Genomic DNA, 9,698 nt, shown 5'->3' with positions numbered 1-9,698 from the left:
ATGTCTTCATCTTCCGAGTCTTGGCTTGTAAATTTAAGCCTTTTGACAGATGCCCTTGAGTCCCCAATTGCATGACCAGACGTGGATTCTCCACCAATGTCTTGGGTCATCAATGCAGCGTTGCTCCAGGTACATCTCTCGTCAAGAGTGTCATGCACTACAAGGATTTAAACCTATAGCGACGGTGCATAGCGACGCAGGTAGCGGCGTCGCTATGAAAAAAAAAAACAGGCCGAAACCGAGTGCGGGTTTATTTCGCGTTTTTTCGTCTACTGTTTTGAGAGAGAGAGCGAGAGAGAGAGCGACCATCGTGAGAGAGGGAGAGGAAGAAGGCTTGCCACCGCCGCCGCCGTCGTTCGCGAAGGAGAGGAGGAGCCTTCATCGCGAAGAGGAGCCGCCAAACCCTCGCCATATCTCATCGATGAGTCTATTCTCTCCTTCTTTTGCTTGTTTAGGGTTTAATTCTCTTTCTCTTTTGCTTGTTTAGGAGAGGAAATGAGAGAGAAAGAGAGGGAGAGGGAGAGGGAGAGAGAGGGAGAGAAAGAGAAAGAGAAAGAGAGAGGGAGAGAAAGAGATAGAGAAAGAAAGGGAGAGGGAGGGGGAGGAAATGAGAGAGGGAGAGAAAGAGAGGGAGAGGGAGAGGGAGAGGGAGAGGGAGAGGGAGAGGGAGAGGGAGGGAGAGTGCATTCTCTCTCTCCCTCTCCCTTTTGCTTTTATAATTTGTGTATATATATTTAGAGAGGGAGAGGAAATGAGAGAGAAAGAGAGGGAGAGGGAGAGGGAGGGAGGAAATGGAAGAGGGAGGGGGATGAAATGAGAGAACGAGAGAGAGGGAGAGAAAGAGAAAGAGAAAGAGAAAGAGAAAGAGAAAGAGAGGGAGGGGGGAGGAAACGAAAGAGGGAGAGAAAGAGAAAGAGAGGGAGAGGGAGAGGGAGACGAATGGGGAGGAAATGAGAGAGGGAGAGGGAGGGAGAGTGCATTCTCTCTCTCCCTCTCCCTTTTGCTTTTATAATTTGTGTATATATATTGAGAGAGGGAGAGGAAATGAGAGAGAAAGAGAGGGAGAGGAAGAGGGAGGAAATGGGGGAGGGAGGGAGAGGGGGAGGAAGGGAGAGTGAGAGGGAGGAAATGGAAGAGGGAGGGGGATGAAATGAGAGAACGAGAGAGAGGGAGAGTGTATTCTCTCTCTTATTTATTTAATTTTTGTATAATTTGTATATGTGAGAGGGAGAAGAAATGAGCGAGAGGGAGAGGGAGAAAGAGAGCGAAATTAAAGAGAGGGAGAGGGAGGAAACGTGAGAGGGAGGGGGAGGAAATGAGGGAGAAAGAGAGGAAGAGAGAGAGGGAATGAGAGAGGGAGAGTGTATTCTCTCTCTTATTTATTTATTTTTTGTATAATTTGTATGTAATGAGAGAGGGAGAGGGAGAAGAAATGAGGGAGAGGGAGAATACATTCTCATTTTTTGTATAATTTGTATGTAATGAGAGAGGGAGAAGAAATGAGGGAGAGGGAGAGGGAGAAAGAGAGGGAAATTAAAGAGAGGGAGAGGGAGGGGGAGAGGAAATGAGAGAGGGAGGGGGAGGAAGAGAGAGAAAATGAGAGGAGAGGGAGAGGGAGAGAGAGAGGGAGAGGGAGAGGGAGAGGGAATGAGAGAGGGAGAGGGAGAGGGAGGAGAGACGAAAACATAATAGGGAAATGAGAGAGGGAGAGGGAGGGAGAAGAAATGAGAGAAGGAGAGGAAGAGAGCCAAAGGAAATGAGAGAGGGAGAGGAGAGAGAAAAAAGGGAGAGAATGAGAGGAGAGAGAAAAAGAGATAATATGTTAAACATAATAGGCAAATAGAGCAAGAGAGGGTATGGGTGAGGGTGAGGGCGAGGGAGGGAGAGGAAATGAGAGAGGGAGAGGAAGAGAGAAAAAAAGAGAGAGGGAGAGGAGAGAGAAAAAGAGAAAAAATTATTAGAAATAATAGAGAAAGAGAAAAAGAGAGAGTCAAGGTGAAGAAGGGACAGGAAATGAGAGAGGGAGAGAAAGAGAGAAAGGTAAATGAGAGAGGGAGAGGAGAGAGAAGAAAAAATGAGAGAGAGAGAGGAGAGAGAAAAAGAGAGAAGGTAGCATTAAACCTAATAGGGAAAGAGAGATAGAAAGAGAGGGTGAGGGCGAGAGAGGGAGAGGAAGAGAAAATGAAATGAGAGAGGGAGAGGAAGAGAGAAAACGAAATGAGAGAGGGAGAGGAGAGAGAAAAAATGAGAGAGAGAGAGAGGAGAGAGAAAAAGAGAGAAAACCCATTAAACTTAATAGGGAAAGAGAGAAAGAGAGGGTGAGGGCGAGGGAGGGAGAGAAAATGGAGAGGAGAGAGAATAAAAAATGAGAGAGAGAGAGAGAGGAGAGAGAAAAATAGATAAGGTAGCATTAAACCTAATAGGGAAAGAGAGATAGAAAGAGAGGGTGAGGGCGAGAGAGGGAGAGGAAGAGAGAAAATAAAATGAGAGAGGGAGAGGAAGAGAGAAAATGAAATGAGAGAGGGAGAGGAGAGAGAAAAAATGAGAGAGAGAGAGGAGAGAGAAAAGGAAATGAGAGAGGGCACTAAGGCTCAATACATAACCTAGAAGCATATAAATACCACTGACAACACTATGATAGATATAAGTACTAGATCCAAGAAAAAACATCAAACCATCCTACGATAGGGATACTGCATCCAATGAGTATCAAGAGAGCATGTACATGTCACAATTAGTCCTATTGTCTCACTATAATATATCTAACAAATGGCTCATGTATCATCCAATGATAAGAGGCATGAAGTGTCTTAAATTAATGCTTGATGTGAGAAGTGATAGTCAAACTCAATGAGACTAAGCTTCAATCTCAATCCAAGTGCATTCTAGAAGCATGGCCAAGTATATGGCATCAACCATAGACATTAGTGCAGCATGCAAAGTAATCAATAAGCATCAACAAGCAATAAGCACGAAGTTTCTCTGACAAAATAGCATTCAACCCTACATATTACAGAAGTGAAAACCTCTATAAAATTGAGTAAATGAGTGCTCAAATTAGTCCAATAGCATGCCAAGACATTGACATAGCATCCCAAGTGATCTCACATCAAATAGACATCTCGAGAAGCATAAGTGACCTCCAATAAACAATGAGTGAAGGGTTTTCCCAAATTGTATTACAAGTCATTAATTGTTTGTTGTAACGTAGACAAGATGGAAAACGAAGAAGGTCCTGTTGTTCAAGATCGCGAGATGTATCTTAATCAGCGTGTCCCATGTCCTTGCTGTCAATGCAAGTTGGCAATTAGACAAAAACGCCGATTGTCTATAGAACACGTACAACGATTTGGCGAGTTTCAATCTGAGATCATTGATCAGGCGATTGCGGATTTTCAGCAAACGGTAATTTGAAGTTAATATCAATCATGCATTGTACTCACAAGCTAATTGAATACCATATACAATAAGATTGGGTCTTGTTGGCAAATTTTCTATCCAGGGAGGTGATGTCTCGTCCCAAGGGGGAGTGCACCCTTTGCGGCCAATTAGAAGAGCATGTGCGCGTGCGATGGACGGAGTGCAACAACCAATCCACCACTCGCAAGACCAATTTATACCGTCAATGCCAGAGGAGACGGGCAACCTTCCAGACCTACCTACAGTCTTGGAGCCTGAGATGGAGGCAATGATCGATGCATTGATTCCCATGGATGTCGAGACTTCTGATCCGCTTAGAGAGGAAGCATCCATACCATTATATGATGGGTGCCGAGTATCTGGTTGAAGACACTACTTGCACTCTTAAGTGTGCAAGCAAAATACGGGTGGAGCGATACGAGTGTGACCGAGTTGTTCAGGTACCTTGTACATACGCTTCATTGAATTTTTTTTTCGGCACTATTATTACAAACATTTGTGCTTTTTCAAGGTGTTTTATGATTTTTTTCAGGTTATTGAAATATCATATATTACCACCTGCAAATACCATGCCTGAGTCTCGTGATGATGCACGACATGTTTTACGGAAGCTTGGCATGGACTACAATAACATCCATGCATGTATTAACGATTGCTGTCTGTTTCGAGGAGAATATGAGACTATGGAGACATGTCCAAAGTGTGGTGCTCACAGGTATCGACAGGAATTGCAAGGGCAAACCATCCCTCAAAAAGTTCTCAGACACTTTCCGCTTATCCCCCGTATAAACCACATGTTTCGTATGTCCGGCATGGCGAGCTTGACAACGTGGCATGCGCAGAATAGGTCCACGGATGGAGTTCAAAGAATATCAGCGGATTCGCGCGCATGGAGCCACATTGACTCTACCTTCCCAGGCTTTGCCCGAAAGCCAAGGAATCTTCAGCTCGGTCTCGCAATGGATGGCGTGAACCCATTCGGTCTGTGCTCAACTTCTTACAGTGTGTGGCCTATAGTCCTTGTCAACTACAATATCCCTCCATGGCTTTCTACGAAGAAAGGACATCTCATCCTTAGCTTGCTTGGCCGCTACAAAGTAAAAAATATGGACGTGTATCTTCGTCCATTAGTCGATGAGCTTAAGATTTTGTGGGAGGAGGGGGTCACTGTGCAAGATATGAGCAGGCGCGATGGTCGGCGGTCAGCCAATATTCGAGGCATTCTCATATGGACGATACATGACCTTCCGGGATTGAGAGAGTGCTCAGGTGAGCAGGCCTCCGTTCTCGCTGGTAATATCCATATTTTATCTCGTTCAATCAAGTATTCACTAGGCCATAGTGTCGGAACATGTCTGGTTACCTCAGGTTATCATGCATGTCCATTGTGCGGGCCACAGTTAGACTCCCGAAGGTCACGAACCATGAAGAAGATGGTATATCAAGGACACTCTGCTTTCTTGTCGGAGGATCATGAACTCAAGGAAGGTTTCCTTGGACGACCTCCAACACGTATGAACACTGCAAGCTGGTACGAGCTAAAAATGGTCCATGCGGAATCACATCCAAATGAAATGCGGCGGTTCTCAGATTTCTACGAGTTTCCATATTGGACCCACTTACAGGTCAACCACTTGTTGTATCCCATGCATATTTTCAAGAATGTGGGCAGCTTATTATGGGACCACATCACAAGAAAGAGAGACACTATAGGGGCACAAATGGATTTGAAGGAGGTAGGTAAGATGGAGACGCTTTGGCTGCACTCGAGTGTTGATGGTCGCGTGCAGCTTCCTCACGCTCCTTGGGTTTTTTCCACTAAAGAAGAGCGCATTGAGAAGCAAGTAATCAAGTCTATCCACACTCCGACGGGTATGATGCGTTCTCTTATATCCGCATTTCTAAAGACGACCAATTATCAGGGCTAAAATCCCATGACTGGCATAAGATATGTCAGATTTGTACTACGAATGGATTGTAATTAGCATGGACATTTTGCTATTTATAATATAGCCATTATTCATAATGCTTTCTTATTTGTGGCAGTTTGTACTACCGATCGCGATCGCAGGATGTCTTACTCCAGAAATATGTGGGGCCATTTACAAGTTGTTGACTTTGGTGCAATGGATCTCACAGAAGGAGATTAAGACGTCCTCTATTGAATCCGCGAGGCGGGGAGCAGTGGAGACGATCTGTCTCTTTGAGAAATACCTGCCCACTAGCATGCTCACGATACAAATCCACCTTCTTGTGCATCTTGTGGATGAAGTGGAGATTGCTGGACCTATCCATACGCGATGGATGTTCTTCTTGGAGTGCTTCATGAAATCCTTGAAAGGCTTTGTGCGACAACGAGCTCGGTCAGAAGGTAGCATGGCCGAAGGTTGATTGGTGTCTGAGGCGCTAGTGCATATTTCACAATGGCTACCAACGGTGGAACTAGATAATGAAATGCTATGGTCGATGAAGGATGATGATAGACTGATTGGAGATGTGGTGGTTGGAAATGGGGTAGAAAAAAGAATGGATGCCTCAATGGAAGAGAAGGTGAATTGCTTTTGTATGTTGCACTATGCCTCCATGGAGATGTGGCTCGCCAAGTACCAGATCGCTAGGCAAGATCGAGAGGAAGCGTGAGCTGAATTCTGACGTAGTACGTGGAATCGACCGATTCGATATCCCGAAGGCATGGAGGAGATGCCGTGGTTTATATCAACACGATGGTTGCATGGAGCTTTGAGCGCAACATCTCGCGAAGGGACAGAGGTCTCAATGGAGGAGTGGGAATTCTCGAGGGGATGTAGTCCAAAGGTGATGAAGGGTTTAGAATCTGTTGTATCTGAATTTTATATGCGACATCTAATTTGAGTGTTTCAATGTACAGTACAAAATATATAGTGCAGCGTGGTCGCGCGGACGGCATTTTCGCATGGAGCATATTGACAAAATGCGCTCCACAATGGACTGTGGTATTATGGCAAGGTTCGAGCAAGAGAGCCGGCGACAAGCAATGGATCCAAACACGGTTGTGGATGAGATGGAGTATTTTGGAAACTTGCAAAGTATTGTTACGGTGGATTACCGTAGCTTCTCCATGATACTATTCGATGTGCAGTGGTTCAAAGTGGTACTTGGAGGAGCTGGAGCAATAGTTCGATGAGGTCCATCTGGATTTCTCAAAATAGATTCCGAAAAAAAATGGACAGATTTGCATGACACCTTTGTGTTTCCGGCCCATTGTGAACAAGTGCATGGACTCATTTGCTTGCTAATTGTATTACGACATGGTTTATGTCACAATGGTTTGAACTCTCTTGTACGTGCTTGTAAACATGTAATCTTCTATTCAAACCCCCGATAACCTCGATGGTGGTATGTTATATCTTCAACTCCCCGAAGTGCAAGAGTATATGATCAAAGCGATGTTCCGAGCATAGATGAAGATAATATGCAAATAGAGGGGTCGATATTGCAAGGGGTGGAGGCCGTCAAAAGCATGGAGCCATCATCGGCTAACAATGATGGAAATACAAGAGTCCAAGAATTCTTTGAGAACGAGGCGGACTCATTCTTTTGTGGTGACATGTCTATTGGCCTTCCAGTGTATGCGGAGTTGTGTCAGGAGATTAACATGGGACCATAGGATACTTCATACTTGGAGCATCCACTTACTCAATTCGTTGACCAATCACTTATAAGATATGCATTTTAAGTGAGATTTTTTTTAAATGATTTATATTGCTGTGCTTTGTATGATTTAAATTGATTATTCTAATATCATTTTTTGTCTGTGCAGGTGACATTTTCAGAATGAGTCAAGGGATGAGCGATGAGGAGTTACAAGACATCTTCGCACGCATGTCTCCAAACCAGATCGCCAGATTCAGAGAGATGGCAGACCAGGAGTTGTCTCGGTCTTCGTCAGGGCGCTCTACTAGATCTGCTTCAACGCGATCAGATGCTTCGACTTCAAGCAGACGATCTCAACGCTCACGACTTGGGCTAGAGGGAGGGAGTGCATCGGGATCAGGGGGATGCTGCAGAGATACAAAGGCAGTGAGCCCACGGTCGACACAGGATACAGGTGCAACTCCTCGCTCTCGTGGCTCAGGTGGATGTTGTGGAGACACGGACGCGGTGTCTGCGTCTCGTCATTCAGCTTGGAGCTACGTCACCTCCAGGATTTGTCACACCTATGGGGACGTCTACTCCAGTTACTCCGGCTTTTGCGCAGCCGTTAGCAGGTGGCACCCCTGTGGGTGCCACTCCGAGAGATATTATCCCCTCGGTACACCGGATGCACAGGGGCCTCCTGGATATGCCCAGGAGCATGGATGCAGATGGGAGAGGACCCATCTTAGGCAGACTCCTGGGGGTTATGGTATCTAGTCGATAGTAGGTCAGGAGCCATCATCGTAAATGATGAGGGGAGGAGGGTGATGGCTCGCATGAGAGAGTTGTGCCAACAAGTTTTTCGGCACAATGTCTTGGATCATTGGAAGAACATACCGGAGGGGAGCAAGGACTACATAGTAGCATCCTTGCACAAGGAGTTTCCGGTGCCAGCCGCAGTAGATAGATTCCCTACGGGCTGGATGATGGATTGCATGCGTGCATACATGTCACATAGATGATCCGACGCACACAAGGCAATCAAGAGTGGGGCTGCAAAGCCCGAGTGGTTAGATGCAGACGACTGGCACTGACTGAGGGAGGAGGCTACAGATTCTCTAGGACGTTAGAGTCAGCAGCGTGAGGCGGCGAGGGCACGACTCGATGTTGAGATATCGATCTCCACTCGTGATATGCCAGGGTGACGGTTGTGCATTTATGTCACCGACTTGTTAGCTGTAGATGCGGTTGGTACACCGCCCATGAATAATAGCTAGATAACAGCTATCCTTATCTACTCTAGTTCATGGCTCAATTAATATGCCACCTTAGTTAGTTGAGTTTGGTTTGAGACCCACACATAGGGTTCTTCTATTTCTTTTGTACTTGAGTTCTTTTGGCTTACACAACTAAGAAGAGGAAAATTGTTTTCAGCCTCCACCTGTGTGTGTATTCCCCCATTGTGCAAGCAAGAAAGCTACAAGTGAGACTCCTTCCTTCTCTCCCACAATCGTGACATGGTATCAGAGCCTGGTTCGTGGTAAGGAGCTCAAGAAAGCAAACTAAGTTCATGGCATTCTGGTAAGAGGACCAGTATTGCTTTCATTTTTCGAGTTTGGGAGCAAGTCTCTGCAGCAGGTAGCACAGCCGGAAAGTGCAAGAGTGCATTGTCTCAGATTGAGACGCCCTTCACTGTGTAGCAAGAGGGCAGTATATGCTGTGGTAAAGGGCTTCAGCCCTTTGTTTCCCTGTTTTTTTGATTCGAGGCCATTTTGGGGCCTGTTTTAGAGGCGGAAGTTTTCCGCACGCACTCAAGAAAAGGCCCTGTTTTTTGTTATGCGACCACTGTTCTACAGGTCGGTGAAAAGTTACCGTAGAAATTGAATCGTATGCCTGTGCGCAGAGACATTGGGAGTTACAGAATCATCATTGTTGCCTGTTGATGCAAAATCATCACTAGGAAGTGACTGTGTGGTCAAATACCACTTTCATCAGTTTTGCAGATTTGCCCTTGTGAGGCTGAAGTTGTGTTTTTTGCAGTGACAGAATTTTTTGCAGTGTTCTGTAATGGCATTTGATTCTCTTTCACAGATTTTCACTGAAAAGCTTGACAAGAACAACTTTCAAGCATGGAAGTTTAGAATGACGAATTTCCTTATGGGAAAAGGATATTGGGAATTCGTTGTAGGAAATGAAGAAGAACCAGTTCTTCCTGATGTTCCCAATCAACACCAAATGCAGGCATCTAAAGGATGGCATGAGAGAGCTAGAAAAGTTATGTACTGGCTGTCTATCAGTATTTCAGACTCTATGATTGTGCATATTCAGGATGCAAGTATGCCAAAGGAGGCATGGGATACTTTGTCAAAAATATATAGCACAAATATGCAAGCCAAGAAAATGCAGCTCAAGCAAGAGTTGCATAATGTGCAAAGAGAAAGTATGAGCATCAATGACTACCACATGAAGGTGAAGAAGATTGCAGATGCACTTGCTTCCATTGGGTCACTAGTGGAAGATGATGATTTAGTTTCTATGACCTTGAATGGTCTAGGAAAGGATTATGCACAGTTCCAAACATCCATTTCCGTCCGTGAAAGATTTCGTGATTTTGAGGAGTTGATTGCTCTTCTAATTTCTAAGGAGCAGAGAAATGGTGGTGT

At 45.2% G+C, this 9,698-nt stretch overlaps 1 pseudogene; it reads left to right on the top strand.

The window, feature by feature from the left end:
- The first annotated feature begins 3,670 nt into the window (after positions 1-3,670).
- On the top strand, positions 3,671-5,401 carry LOC148036341 (uncharacterized; annotated as a pseudogene).
- Positions 5,402-9,698: the final 4,297 nt, after the last annotated feature.

This window comes from Lygodium microphyllum, chromosome 5, assembly GCF_053477565.2.
Source record: "Lygodium microphyllum isolate KBCC chromosome 5, Lygodium_microphyllum_v1.1.10, whole genome shotgun sequence".
NCBI classification, from domain to species: domain Eukaryota; kingdom Viridiplantae; phylum Streptophyta; class Polypodiopsida; order Schizaeales; family Lygodiaceae; genus Lygodium; species Lygodium microphyllum.
This window is presented reverse-complemented; position numbering and strand designations above follow the sequence as displayed.